Source organism: Megalopta genalis, chromosome 16 (genome assembly GCF_051020955.1).
Source record: "Megalopta genalis isolate 19385.01 chromosome 16, iyMegGena1_principal, whole genome shotgun sequence".
Classification (NCBI taxonomy): domain Eukaryota; kingdom Metazoa; phylum Arthropoda; class Insecta; order Hymenoptera; family Halictidae; genus Megalopta; species Megalopta genalis.
Window position 1 is genome coordinate 2,369,170 of NC_135028.1, and position 15,037 is coordinate 2,384,206.

The 15,037-nt window shown below is 43.0% G+C and overlaps 1 long non-coding RNA gene across 1 annotated transcript; it reads right to left on the reverse strand.

Annotated features, from left to right (window-relative positions):
• Positions 1 to 10,275: 10,275 nt before the first annotated feature.
• Positions 10,276 to 13,324, reverse strand: LOC117221854 (uncharacterized). The gene is made up of 5 exons (XR_004490583.2): positions 13,188 to 13,324; positions 12,151 to 12,271; positions 11,523 to 11,591; positions 11,351 to 11,436; positions 10,276 to 10,900 (listed from the first exon to the last, which is right to left on the reverse strand). It is a non-coding gene; the product is annotated as an uncharacterized LOC117221854 (long non-coding RNA).
• Positions 13,325 to 15,037: the final 1,713 nt, after the last annotated feature.

The window sequence follows — 15,037 nt, forward strand, 5'->3', positions numbered from 1 at the left end:
TCAACAAATAATGTGGCTATTCATAATTCTAAGTTAATAAAACTGTTCGGTCCTGAATGGTGCTTCTCTTTTATACACTGATCGAAACCGTGCTTCAATTTTATACACTGATTTACGTGACTGTGGGAGTCCAAATAAATTATCAATTGACATCGGACTACTTTCATTCCGTCTCAAGTTTACTACCGGCGGTTAGTTTGCGCCGTACGCAAAATTTTCTGGTCCTTCGAGCCGGATAGAGACGGAACGCGAGAAGAGATCCAGACATCTCTATCTTCAGCGTCGATCACGCAGTCGATCGACGTACATTGGACACGCCACCGCACGATCTCGCAGTTGATCGTAAACTTAAGAAGTCAAGAAATGCTACTGTTCCCGCCTCCCAAATGCAGCAACTCACTAAGGAGCAGGAGCTCACTATTGGCGGACTGTGTAGAATCCTGCCAAATTTCAAGCATTTGGGAAAGGCAAAATTCTCCAAATCCGCCGCCGAAGAGCGCCTTTGCCGCCTGCGGACCGAGTGGGACTCATACCGACTCCTCCACCTTCAGTTAGAATTGAAGGCCACCGCCGAGGACCGTGAGAGCCGAGACTATTTCGCGCAAGGATACTTTAAGCGTGCCGAGACGGAGTTTGAGCAGGCAAGTGACTTCTTCGTGGAGTTGGTCACATCGTTTAGGAGCGGGGCGTCTGCGTTGGCTGACGCGGGCCAGGTTCGGGATCCAGAGTCCTGTAGCACGCCCGTGGCGCAGTTACCGCGATTTCTCTGACCAGTTTGAGTCGCTGGTCGTGAAGAACCGGACTCTTCACGGCGTCCAGCGGCTGCAGCATTTCAAGGGTGCATTAGAAGGAGAGGCCGCGTCCGAGGTCGCTCACTACTCCGTGACAGCGGCGAACTTTGGCATCGCGTGGGCGGCTTTGGTCAGGAGGTACGACCAACTGGTGGTCAGTGCGCTGCTGTCGAGCTTCCTGGCCCTTGCGCCGCTCTCCCGCGATCGCGACGGCAGCGGTCTCGCTTTGCTGCGCCGTCGCACTAACGAGGCGTTGCCCGAACTTAAGAATTTGGGGCGGCCGGTGGACCACTGAGACGACCTGCTGGTCCATCTCACGGTGGAGAAACTCGACCCGAAGTCGAGGGAGGCGTGGATACATGAGATCCGCGCCGCCGCTGATCCACCCACGTACGCCAGTCTCGATGAGTTTCTGGAGCATCGGACCGGGTCCTTCACGGAGCTCAGGATGGCCCCTGAGCCATCGACTGTCTCCGCGGAGCGTAGGCCGGCCCAACCTCCACCACCGGTACGCTCCCACGCGATTGTGACAACGGCGGCGAGCCGTTGCCGGAAGTGCGGCGACAACCACCCGTTATTCCGGTGCCCTGCGTTCAGGGGCGTGGCGCCCAACCTGCGCCGGGAGTTTGTTAGGACGCGCTGTTGTTGCTTCAACTGCCTCCGATCGGAACACCCCGCGACTTCGTGTTCCTCCGCGTCGTGCTGCTCCATTTGCAATGGTTCGCACCACACCCTGATTCATCAGGATCCCGGTGTTGGTGCCAGGCCAGATGCAACCGCGGTCAAACCTGGGCGGGATTCGACGACGAACATCTCCGGTCCACAACTGCGTCGCACGCGAAAGCGGGAACAGGGCCGTACTGCTCGCGACCGCTCCAGTTTGGTTACTGTCACGCGACGGGAGGGAGGGGGGGTAGTAAGGCCGCTGAGGACCTTGTTGGACCAGGGATCAGAGGCGACCTTCGTCTCCCAATCTCTCGTCCAGGCCCTCCGCATTCCCAAACGGCCCGCTGCTATCACCGTGACGGGTGCGGGGGACGTTCCGGTGGGTCGCGTGAATTCGCGGATCGACATCGTTTTACGGTTGACCGAGCGCGGGAACGCACCTATGCCGCATTCCGTGCACGTACTCCGGCGACTAACCGCGTACGCGTCCAAGGCGACCGTCGATGTTCGCGACTACCCGCATCTGCAGGACCTCGTCTTGGCGGACCCTGATCCGACCTTAGATCTCCTCGTAGATCTTTTGATCGTGGCCGATTGTTATGGAGATGTGATCGGTCCCGGCCTGCGCCGCGGAACAATTGGCCAGCCCATAGCGCATGAGTCGGTATTCGGTTGGGACGTCTCGGGCGCCACGTCGACGCCCGCGAACGATCCCGATTCCTCCGTGACGTCCCTGCACTGTCGCGCGGAGGAAAGGTTGGAGCAGCAATTGCGTTTTGCTCTGGGAGTTCTAGGAAGCGAGTTCCAAGTCTGTTCTCTCCCCTGATGAGTCGAGATGCGGGGAACATTTCGTCAACACCGTCTCACGACGGGCGGACGGGCAGTACGTGGTTCGGCTACCCCTGCGTACCGAACCACCCCTCGCTCTTGGCTCGTCAAAGGGTCGGGCCCTGGCCATGCTCTGTGGAGTCGAGCGGTGACTCACTCCTGTGGTGGACGGGGAGCGGTACGAGTTGCACGGGGAGGCCGTGCTTCAATTTTATACACTGATTTACGTGGACTGTGGGAGTCCGAATAAATTATCAACCGACATCGGACTATTTTCATTCCGTCTCAAGTTTACTACCGGCGGTTATTTTATTAGAGAGTCGTCTCCCCACCATTAGGCTATTCTCCGCTATACTACTGCTTTCCCCGTCAACCTCCAATCCTCACCAATTCTCAACTTGGCCAACCATCGATTGTGCGAGGTGAGGTAACAGCCGTACATTCCCGCCCAATTACTTTTGCCCACCTATCATGAAAATTCTATAAAATTCAAAGTTTTGTTACTCGCGTTTAAAATATCGTACAGAGATTTACAGGACATCATTTTCAAGGTTTTTCTACCATCTTTCGAGTGAGTTTTATTACGATATCTGTTAATTATTTTTTCCATAATTTAATCGAAGCTGAAGCTACAAAAAAACTCACTTTTAACAGATCCTACTCAATCCCGCTCCATTTTCCGAAAAACACTTTTTGATAAATTTTACAATATTATTTGTAAGGTACTTTTAAGACCTACATTCTAATCACCGGAATATCGTTCTACGATCAGTTTCAACAAAGTTATGGCAATTTTAGTGGGAAATTTCACTTTTCACGAAAGCAGTCATAGCATGAAGACTTTGACCGATAGAGAAAAATGTCATATAAGAAAAAAGTTACATTTTGCACGTATAACACGTACCTTCGATACGAGACGAGTTATTTGAAACAAAATTTTGGTAATTTTTCATTTAATATATTATATTGTTACGGCGACTAGTCCAAATCAAGTCGCTGTAATGTGAAACTGCCCTGTTGTGAACAACTCCTTAAAGAATAATAGAAGAGAGGGGTTGCCACGGAGGTGTGTTATGAACGGACAATCGAAGAGTCGAGATCGGACCGTCGAGCGATCAACGTTTCAAATTCAAAGATCTCTAACATAATTGAATCGAGTTGTATTATAGTTTATGTACTTTATTGTAAATAAAATGCCGCGACCCGAGAGAAATGCAGTAATTCACAACATTGGGGGCTCGTCCGGGATCGAAGAATCGATCGGAAATGTCACGCCGGCACTGGAGATCCTGTTTGCAAACCTCCGACAAGAATTATGCGAGCAACTGCAGGAGCAGCAGAGGCAGTTCGAGGCGGGAAGCGGACAGGGTTCAGCGCGAGGAACTGGAACAAGCTGCTGCGGCCGAACGAGAGGCTCGCATGGAAGAGAGGATAGCAAGGATCGAGAACCAATGCCAGATGCTATCGTATTCATTGCGAAATTCTGTCTTAAAATCTGCGGCATTCTCGTCGGTGGAACACTCGGAGGCGCGTGTAAATAGTGCGGACACCGTTGTAAATAATGTTAATAGTGTATATAACGTGAGTGTGCCTATTACTCCGAGTGTTCCTGTATTTGCTTCACATTCGGTGCCATTGTTGCCTGCGTGTCGTGACTCTACACGCCTCGTAACTGGATTAGGATATTCCGTGAAGCCGACACGTTATGATGGTTCCACGTCATGGGATGAGTACCGAATTCAATTTGAAATGGTCGCGAATATAAATGGCTGGGACGAAGCAAAGAAAGCTGCGGCTTTAATTGCTTCGTTGGATGGTCCGACTCGAGGAGTACTGACTTCTCTTCCCGCCGATAAGTATTTCGACTTCCAAGAAATAGTTTCGGCAATCGAGTTTCGGTTTGATCGAAATAACTTTTCGAAGCTAAATTACGTTCTATTTCAAAATTATAAACAGCGACAAGGGGAGACAATTTCTGTATTGGCCACGGAGATTGAGAGGCTGGCGCAATGCGCTTTCTCAGAATGTCCAATGGATGTTCGGGATCGTTTGGCTGTCTCTCAGTTTGTGACGGCGTTAGCCAATGAAGAGATGAGGAGAAAATGTTGAGATATGAAAGTTTTACATCTCTTAGAGCTACGGTGACCAGAGCTCTAGAGATGGAAGCTCTCAATAAATTAAGTTCTCAAAAAACAAAAACGTGTGAACGGAATTTAAAACATCCCTTTACTTCCGAGGAAATGCTGGAACGTGCGGCTGAACGGCATTCTCAACGAGTGGTTGGTCATCAACGGGAGTTGCCGCATTGCTGGAGCTGTGGAAAGAAGGGCCACCTCCAACGGGATTGTTTAAAGAAAACAAGGAAGGAGACTTCGCAGGGAAACTTCAAGAAGTCGGAATAATGGGGGATAGTCCGACTTCATCTTCCGTTTTTCACCCTGTCGTGCTGCGTTTGGAACCTATTCAGCGAGGGATTTTCTTCGTCGAAGGCATCGTTGGAGCGAAGAAGAGGAAAATCTTCTTCGATACGGGTTCATCGGTTAACCTTCTACGGGAATCTTATGCTACAAGGCAGAATGGTTCGGCGAGCATGACAGGAGTGAAGATTTTTTCAGTCTCCGGTCTGAGATTACCGATTTTTGGTAAAAAGCGTCTTCCTGTTTCCATTGGAGAAGTCGAGACCGAAGAAGAGTTCTTCTTCGTCACTATGATGGAAGAATGCATTTTGGGAATCGAATTTCTTAAAAAGCATGCCTGTCAACTGGACTTTACAAACGAGGTTCTTCATTTGAAAGGAATGCAAGTGTCGTTGCTGAAGTATGGAGAAGATTCGGCTACGAAGGAGATAAAGAAAAACAGGAATGCATTAGTACCGGATCATCTTCAGGATCTTCATCAGAGATGTTCTATAAACCTGTCCGCAGAGCAAAAGAAAACTTTTGCCGAGTTATTGACGGAATTTGCACATATTTTTGCGAAAGATTCTGAAGAGGTGGGAAAATGTGACGTAGTATGTCACAAGATAGATACCGGTGACTGTCTTTCCATAAAACAGACACGCCGACGATTACCTCTTCATCGACGTTCAGAAGTAGATGAATTATTGTCGAAAATGGAACGACAAGGCGTCATAGAAAAGTCTCAAAGCTCCTGGTCTTCACCCGTGGTATTGGTCAAGAAGAAGGACGGGTCCACCAGATCTTGCGTGGATTACAGGCGTCTGAACAATATCACCCAGAAAGATTCGTACCCCCTTCCAAGGATAGACGATACGCTGGACGCTTTGGATGGCTCCTGTTGGTTTTCGACGTTCGACTTACAAAGTGGATATTGGCAGATATCCATGGATCCTGTACATAAGGAAAAGACTGCCTTTTGTGTGGGTACTGGATTATGGCAGTTCAAAGTCATGCCAATTGGTCTTTGTAACGTACCAGCTATCTTCGAACGTCTAATGGGCAACGTCTTAAGAGGGTTAAACTGGAAAATTTGTTTGGTATACCTCGACGACATCATAATTTTCGGTAGAAGTTTTGAAGAGGAAGTACAACGTCTGCGGAAGGTACTTGCTCGCCTAAAGAAAGTTTGCTTGCTGATGAGCCCGAAGAAGTGTAATTTCTTCTGCAAAGAAGTGAAATATCTTGGCACGTAGTATCCAAGGTGGGTGTACAAACTGATCCTGAAAAATTGGATGCAGTAAAGAATTGGCCGGTGCCGAAGAGTAAGACCGAGTTGAAGAGTTACCTGGGTCTTTGCACTTATTATCAGAAATTTGTTAAGAATTTCGCCGATATTGCGAAGCCCTTACATCGTTTGACCGAGAACGAGAAAATCTTCGTGTGGACGGAAGAAGCGGAACATTCGTTCGAGGAATTAAAAAGGAAATTGATGGAGTCTCCCATTCTTTCTTATCCGTCGGTTAACACAGAATTCATTGTGGACACGGATGCCTCAAATTTTGCAATCGGAGCAGTTCCTTCTCAAATTCAGCAAGATCGGGAGAGAGTAATCGCCTACTTCTCCAAGACGCTAGGAAAAGCTGAGAAGAATTATTGCGTTACTCGGAAGTAACTATTAGCGATAGTGAAATCTATTGAACATTTTCATCATTACCTTTATGGGCGTAGATTCCTTCTGAGAATCGATTACGCTGCTTTACGTTGATTGCTGTCTTTCAAGAATCCGGAAGGACAGGTAGCGCGTTGGATCGAGCGGATTCAAGGATATGACTTTGAGGTGAAACACCGGGAAGGAAGACTCCATCAGAACGCGGACGGTCTTTCTCGCAGGCCTTGCGAATCGCAGGATTGTGCGCGATGCAAACGCCTGGAGGAGAAGACGGAAGAAAATGGAGACGCAGTTCTGCGGACACTCTACGAAACATTTGATTTTGAAGAGTGGAGGAGAAAACAGGAGGAGGATGAAGAAATTGGTTTCATCCTGTGAAGAAAAAAAGAGGGTAGGAGGCCTGATTGGCAGGAGATTTCGGACAGGAATACGAGAATTAAATATCTCGTATCAATCTGGGATTCCTTGGAAGTGTACGAGGATCTACTGTTTCGTAAGTGGGAATCCCCTGATGGAAAAAGTAACAAGTGGTTACTGTTGGTTCCAAGAGAAATGGTAAGTTCGGTGATGACAGATTGTCATGATACACCGGCGGGTGGCCATTTCGGAGTGAACAAAACTCTGAATAGGGTACGTCGAAAATTTTACTGGCCTGATAATCGCAAGGATGTGGAAGACTGGTGTCGTCGATGTAATACTAGTGTCGCAAGGAAAGGTCCGAGAGAGAGGGGACATGGACCTCTCAAGATTTATAATGTCGGGGCACCGTTTGAGAGGGTAGCTCTCGACATTGTGGGACCGTTTCCGAAGTCTGCGGCTGGTAACAAGTATGCGCTGGTCGTTGTGGATTATTTTACGAAATGGCCGGAGGTAGTTCCGTTGCCGGACCAGCGCGCGACGACTGTTGCGAAGGCCCTTCTTACAGAAGTTGTAAGTCGTCATGACGTACCGTTGGAACTTCATTCGGATCAGGGGAGAAATTTTGAGTCGGCGGTCTTCAAGCGGTTGATGGTGCTGCTTGGTATTAAGAAGACTCGCACTACTCCTTTGCATCTACAATCTGATGGGCTCGTGGAGAGGTTGATTCGGACTCTGCTGCAGTATTTGTCAATGTTTGTAGCGGATCATCAACGGGATTGGGACGATTGGATACCGTTATTTTTACTATTCTATCGCTCAAGCAGACACGAGACAATGAAGAACACTCCATCGATGATTCTCACTGGTAGAGAGCTTCGACTTCCAATGGATCTTCTGAGAGGACTCCCGCCTGATTCAAGATATGAGGAGGACGAGTTTGTTCAGCAAACGCGTATCAGACTGGCTAAAATTCATAAATTTATTCGACAGAGACTGAGAATTAGCGGAGACAAAATGAAATCTTGGTATGATGTTTACGCTAATTCAATTACGTTTGCTACAGGCGAGAAAGTATGGCTATTCCAACCACGAAGGACGAAAGGAGAATGTCCCAAGTTGCAGTCCGCGTGGGAAGGTCCTTATGTGGTACAGGACCGCCTGAACGACATTATTTATCGTGTAACTCGTTCTCCGAAGTCGAAACTGAAGATCGTACACGTTAACCGCTTGGCTCGCTACGACGCTGTACACAGAAACCTTTGACTGTCTCTCACCCAAGAAGAGGACGTTTCTTCGCAGAAGACGAGGGAGTGATCTGTGTACTGACACGCTGAGCTCTTTCCATTTGTGGAAGAAACGGTTCGATGGGGGAAGGAAGTTGTATCCTCTGGAAGATTACGTCCTCCCATTGGGGAGTGAGGACGTGTTCTCAGGTGGGGGTACACCCTTTCCTGACTGGTCCACAAAAAGAGATGCATCGGATCCCATGTCACCCATGTGGTGATTGGAGGTGCATCCGAGGAAGAGTTTTGGTGATTGATCAGAGCAGGGAACTCCCGAGAAGTCTACAAGTGAGACGTTCTCAAAACTTCTTCAAGAAAGAAACGCTCAAGCCTCAAAACGAAGAATTAAGAGGAAGGGTGAGCGACAGAGATTAGAGCTCTACGCGTCGTAGAAGTACTGACGTTCTGCTCAAGGTTTTTTGGTGGTTTTCCCTTGAGTCGGTGGACAAATGTCAGGACGTAAACTGTCTGGAAAAGACCACCTGGGTAACTAATTACATTCTTTCCTTGTTTACCTACTTTTCAGACAGAAGTACTTGCGGTGGAGGTTACTTGTCAGTTGTCCGATGGAACGATAGTTCGAGATTATAGGACTGAAGCTGGCAGGATTAACGGTTCGATTGTCGTTGGTCAACAGAAGCGAAATTAGCCGCGGCCGGGATGGCCGCTCATTCGGCGGCCAAATCAAGTCGCTGTAATGTGAAACTGCCCTGTTGTGAACCACTCCTTAAAGAATAATAGAAGAGAGAGGTTGCCACGGAGGTGTGTTATCGACGGACAATCGAAGAGTCGAGATCGGACCGTCGAGCGATCAACGTTTCAAATTCAAAGATCTCTAACATAATTGAATTGAGTTGTATTATAGTTTATGTACTTTATTGTAAATATAAAATGCCGCGACGCGAGAGAAATGCAGTAATTCGCAACAATATTAATATTATACAGGGTTCCCCGGAAAGAATCATACGATTTCAAAAATTTATATTTTAAAAAATTACACACAGAAAATTATAATTCAAACACGAATATAACGGGAAAATGTGTGAGTTTTTGTTTACAAGTGTTCAATATGACTTCCTTTCGTTACACGTATGATATCATTGCGATATGAAAGTTCTCGCATTCCAAGTTCACGACTAGCAGAAATGGTGGATTTTCTTGGACTGCGTAAAAAAGTCTCTCGCACTCTTTCAACATTTTCTTCAGATACACCTGGTTGCCCCGGCCTTTTTCTTTTGCACAGGCATCCAGTGTCCTAGAACTGATGATACCATCTGCGAATACTCTGAGCTGTCGGTGGGTTACTTTCATATTTCCTGCGAAATTCATGTTGAACAGTGATTACTGACTCACATTTCGCAAACGAGAGAACACAGAAAGCCTTTTGTTCCATAGACGAACAAACAGCTAGTGCCACCTATTGAGAAAAAAATAATAAAAAGTAAAACTCGCACATTTTCCCGTTATATTCGTGTTTGAATTATAATTTTCTGTGTGTAATTTTTTAAAATATAAATTTTTGAAATCGGATGATTCTTTCCGGGGAACCCTGTACAGAGTGGGGCATTTTAAATAGGTCACCTGAATAACTCGCTTGTTTTTGAAGATAGGAGAAAATGCATTAGACCAAACTTACTTGGTATCGGGGGGCTCATAATCTGGTATTACCAATTTTTCTTCAGATGGATGCGGCAAGGAGATATGAAGGTCAATTCTGTTTTTTTTTTAAATGGAACAGTATGTTTTTTTACATACATTCTGATAGAGTGTTTCGAGGCGAATACAGTGAACTATTATGAAGGTCATTCAAGGTCGTGATAACATGTAAATAAAACCCCCACACGCTCCACAGAATACCTCTACGATTTTGGAGTATCAGTGTTTCGGATTTTATGCAGTGAAAGTGAGGACCCCCCGACAGTCCTCCGAGGTCCCTCCCTTCAACGCTGCAGTCGTCGGCTTGGGATCAGCTGTGCACTGTACGAGGCCAGTGCACCGATATCGTGACCCACAATTTCGAACGGCAACTGCGTTTCCTATTAATGATATATTCTTAACAATTCTTAAACAAACATATCCTGCATGTTATTTAAGGCGATTATTTATTATTAAATTAGCTTTCGGTATCGCTCGTTGAATTGTGTTCGGACGCGGAGTTATTTTAATTAAAATTTAATAAATTAACATTTACGAACTTTGTTAATCTTCACCTTGCATAAAAATTTCATATGGTACACATGAGGTGTCATGCACACCAGAAAATTAAAATGGCTGTCACGGTTAAACTACATATTATTTCGGGTCCGAAAAATTAGTAATTATTCTTCAGACATTCTGAAATAAGGATGAACACCGTTTTTCTTAAAATTACTACTGCCACGTGGTGAAAAAAGATAACGAAATTTCATGCTCCGTGACTTCTTCATTGATTTGAACGCGGCTTCCCCCTTCAGCTGTCAAACTCAGTGGTAGGAGCACATGGCATTCGATCGATCACGTTGTGGTTCGCACCATTGCCTCTCATTGGTCAACGTTTTTCATTAATAACTCGTAAACAAAGCCGCAGATTGCATTTTCGCAAAGGAAAATGTTACTCATAATGATCTCAGCTACCCCACATTTCCGTGATGCGAGACATTTTTGGGACACCCTGTATATATATCATTTGAGCGCGCGCGTATGTGTGTGTGTGTGTGTGCGTGCGTGTGTGTGTCTTCGACTCTGCCCTATAATTCCTAACAAACTCTTATAGAAGCATAATGGAACGGACTCACCGGTGATGAACTGATTGAAACATATGCCACCTGCCACCTGCTACCCGCAACGCAGCAACTCAGTACTTCAACAAGCTGACGTCGCATGAGCATTTGACAATTCCCTTGTCAATTGTACTCACATTACACTCTACGAATCGTAATAGGAATTAGTACAAAATTTACATAACATCTTCAAAAAATTAAGAACAAAAGAGACTTAGAAAATATGGATAATATCTGATTTGTAAATACTCTTAAATAATTAGAAAATTAAGATTTATATTATCTTGGACAAAATTTGACTTCTACGATATTATTTTGTGTCTACAAATATTTATACAGTATTAAAACTATATTTTTAACACTCTCACATAACTGAAAAGCATCTCTATGAAAAATAATGAATGATTTATTTAGATTTAGGTGTAACAAGAACTCAATCCTTGCAGTCGTCGTGATGATAATTCATTACAAGCTATATACATATCCTCATTCAAGACTAATATTACTAAAATCACACGAAAACATTTTAAAGACAAGAAATTATAAAAATCATAAAATAACATAAATGAAAGTATGAATGATTAGTCACAACTACCTTTTTTCTTCGAAAAGAATCAGCACAGTCAAGGATGCAGACATTTTATTTATCACGACCGTGGTTTATGAAATGCGGCCAAGTATCTAAAATATGTTAAAAGAATGAATGTTTTACGAAAATTCATTTTATATCTGGATAGAAACAAAATTTCAAAACGAAACTAAATTACCTCTTCGCAATATGGCTGTGAAATAAGGTAGGCTTCAATTTTTCTTACGTCAAACACTTCTCTCAAAACCTGCAAAAAGTACGAATAAAATAATTAACCGTCTGAGTTCCAAGCAGCGCGGTTGCGGTGTTCAGATCTTGTGTCGCGATCAAACTTTAGTAACGCACGTACATTACATAGCTGCTTTTTTTCATTTTTTTCTTTTTGTTTTGTTTGTCAATCTTGACGAGCGCTATCGCGCCGCTTGGTTCACTTCGCAATCAATTAAGACAAGCGTTATTACGCTGTCCGCCACTTTTCGACCGTGTTTTCTGAATAACTTCTGGGACTCAAACGGTTAATAAGTAACAAAAGTATAACAAAATACAATCAGAACATCATACTTTTCACTTTCAGTAATTGTATAACACTGAAATTATAGATAGATATCATAAAACTGACAAACTACAAATTTCCTAATTCACAATTATTAAGGTTGATATTTCTTAAATTTTAATCATTGCAACAAAAATTTTAACTCAAAAATATTAAAAGTCATTATAAGTAGAAAATAATAGAAACGAAAAATCAACAAATTCAATACACATAAGATATGACATTAAAGTCGTCTAGCACATTTGAATCTTACACATGTTAATTACGGACTGTCTAATATTAGCGTGTTCACAGGATACGTTGGGCGTTGTGAAATAGCTGTTTCATAGTACCGGCTCTCGAGAAGTTTAGCGGCTTGTCCCCTTGTTACGCCACTGAAACATCCAAAAAATTTAGTTTAGTTTGAATATTTCTCATCTACTTAATTCACACACATAAATAAAAATTACAACGAAACAAATTATTAAAGTAAAAATTGCAAAACATTGTATAAAATATTTTATAAATTTCAATACCTATATAATTGTATTGCAAGATTTCTTGCAGTTCGGAGCTATTACAGAGTTGTTATAAAAATTAAAAAAATTAAAACCTACGATAGAATCCGCGTCGCAAATAATACAAAATAAAAGATGATGTTTCGATTGCCATTCCCTCGTGTTTGAAATATGAATCTAATTGTTTAAACAATTCAAGAAGCTAAAGCAGCGCTCAACAATTGATGCATGCCGGTCGTATGGGTAAGATTTAAATTGATGGCTTGCCGAACCATGATTTCCTCCATGAAGGCAAGATGGTTCAAGATAGTTAGCCTCATAACGTACACGAACAAACTCAAATTAACTAGAGAATCAAGAAAATACGGTTCCGAAAACAGGAATGTGAAAAACTGATGCAAATCCGAGGAAGTACCGTGAATGAATGCAGAAGTAATACAACACCATTGAATTTACGAAAAATTGTTATTAAAAAATTATGAAATTGTTATAAAAAATGAAAAAAAAGACACTGGCCGACTCTTATGTTCAAGAAACATAATCATATCCTTTAAACAAGATCAAAGAGTTAAATGAGAAACGCGAGAAAAGAAATCGCAATCGAATTAATTTGCATCACTTCACCGCCGAGAAATCAAGAAATATCGAAATATGCAATTTACATATACCACGCTGCGAGCATAATAGATAATGAAAGACAATATTTCGGTTATATTGATATCCGTAACATTCGCGGCATGACATGAGAATAGCTCTATGATACGAAAATTTGAAAATTCAACATAGCACTTACTTTTTGATATGGAGAGCTTCGCGGCCGGTATCTCAGCGCGACCTCACAGCGTTTAGTCAAACCTTCTTATGCTCGAAGAAGACGAGATGGCACTGAGGTCGCTAGATCCATGTGAAGGCAATAAACCATTCTAGCATCTTCTGAAAGCATAGAAAAAAATTAGAAACATTAGAAAAATACACTTTTAACCATAAAACGCGAAAAATTCACAAATATCACGGAAATCATCTCGAGGAAACGCGAAAAGGTACACAATCCCTTCGATTTTACGAGAACACGGCATATGCAAAAAATAAATAATTTATTTTTAAAATTAGAAAAAAATAAAAAGTTTTTGGCCCAACGATAGAGTATAAAGAAATGATCGTTTTCTCAAAAGAAGATTGACGAATCCTTTAAAAAACCCGAGAAAAGCGGCCGGGATAGGATTCGATGCGATTTGCAATCATCGCCGAGGCGACATTATAAAAATTGAAAAATGTCGAAAAATAAAACATATTCCGCGCCGTGAGTAATAAAAATAGAAGACAATGCTTCAATGATCACTTTCTTTCTGTAATGCTCGCGGCAAAAAACTGACAATTTTATGCAAAATATTAATTATTTAAGTGTTCACTTGCCTGTTGCTGTGGACTGCTTGTCGGTCGGTAGAAGACTACAATTATGGCGTCTATTTGTAGGACTGTAGGTACTACGTTGTACAAATTGAGGAATTCGATGAAAACAAAGATAGGCACCGTTGCGGTTACGTCAACTACTTGTCCAAAAATTTTCTGGAAATTCTGAAAAATACATTTCTCTGCTTAAAAATGCGATTGAAACACGAAAATGGTGGAAAACATCGCCAGAAAACGAGAAAAAAGCTCAGTCCCTTTGATTTTATGAGAAAATATTGAAATATACACTGTATATTAAAAATAATCATGTCATCTGCGTACGTTCGAAAGTACGCGAAAGTTGATGTATGTGTGTTTATTGAATGAAGAACGCTATATTATGTACACGGTTTTGCTTCGTCCTTGTGTCGGCAGCGATTGCTTTCTACAGTTCTAACAAATACGAAATATACTATTCTTCGTATAAAGTTTAATGCCTTTTCTCGAACCAAAATCTAACAACATAAGTCATATACACATTATATAATTTATTAAAAAATTTATTAATAATTAAAACAATTAAAACTTCATTGCAACATCGTTAAGTAAAAAATGAAATATGTAATTAGTTTCATAAAACACAGGTATAAGATATCAACAGAAAACTCGAAAATCTAGCCAAGATTCGTAGCAATTTGCAGTTACCCCTGAGACGCTGTATAAAAATTGGAAAACCTATCTTTCTCTTTGTTTTGTGAAGACTGTAATAAAAAGTATCGCGAAAAGTCTAAAAAATCACCAGAATGCCAATAAAATGTCTAAATTTCTACTATTAGCTCAAAAAAGTGTTTTACATTTACCATAGGTAGAGATGTCGCGAAATTAGTCTATGATTGTACTATTTGAAAAATCCACGGGTATTTTAAAAATCAAATAAATGTATGCGATACGTATTTTGAAATTACGTGCATATAATACGATATGAAATTTGCAGTACATGTACTGTGACGTAGTCTCTTTTTCGCGAATCATAAGACATAGATTGCGGCGACTTCGGGATTCTAAGGCTCTTAGGCCGGACCACGCACGTGGTCCATCCGACGCGGAGCGTGAGGTGTTCGGGTGCCAGACACCGACAAGGTGCCACGCAAAACGCAAAGATTTCACTGGATTAAGTCGGACTCCGGCCCACGCGAGATAGAACGGGCGCGACAAGTATCCTCCAAGGGTTCGAACACGGGAATTGCGGAGGGT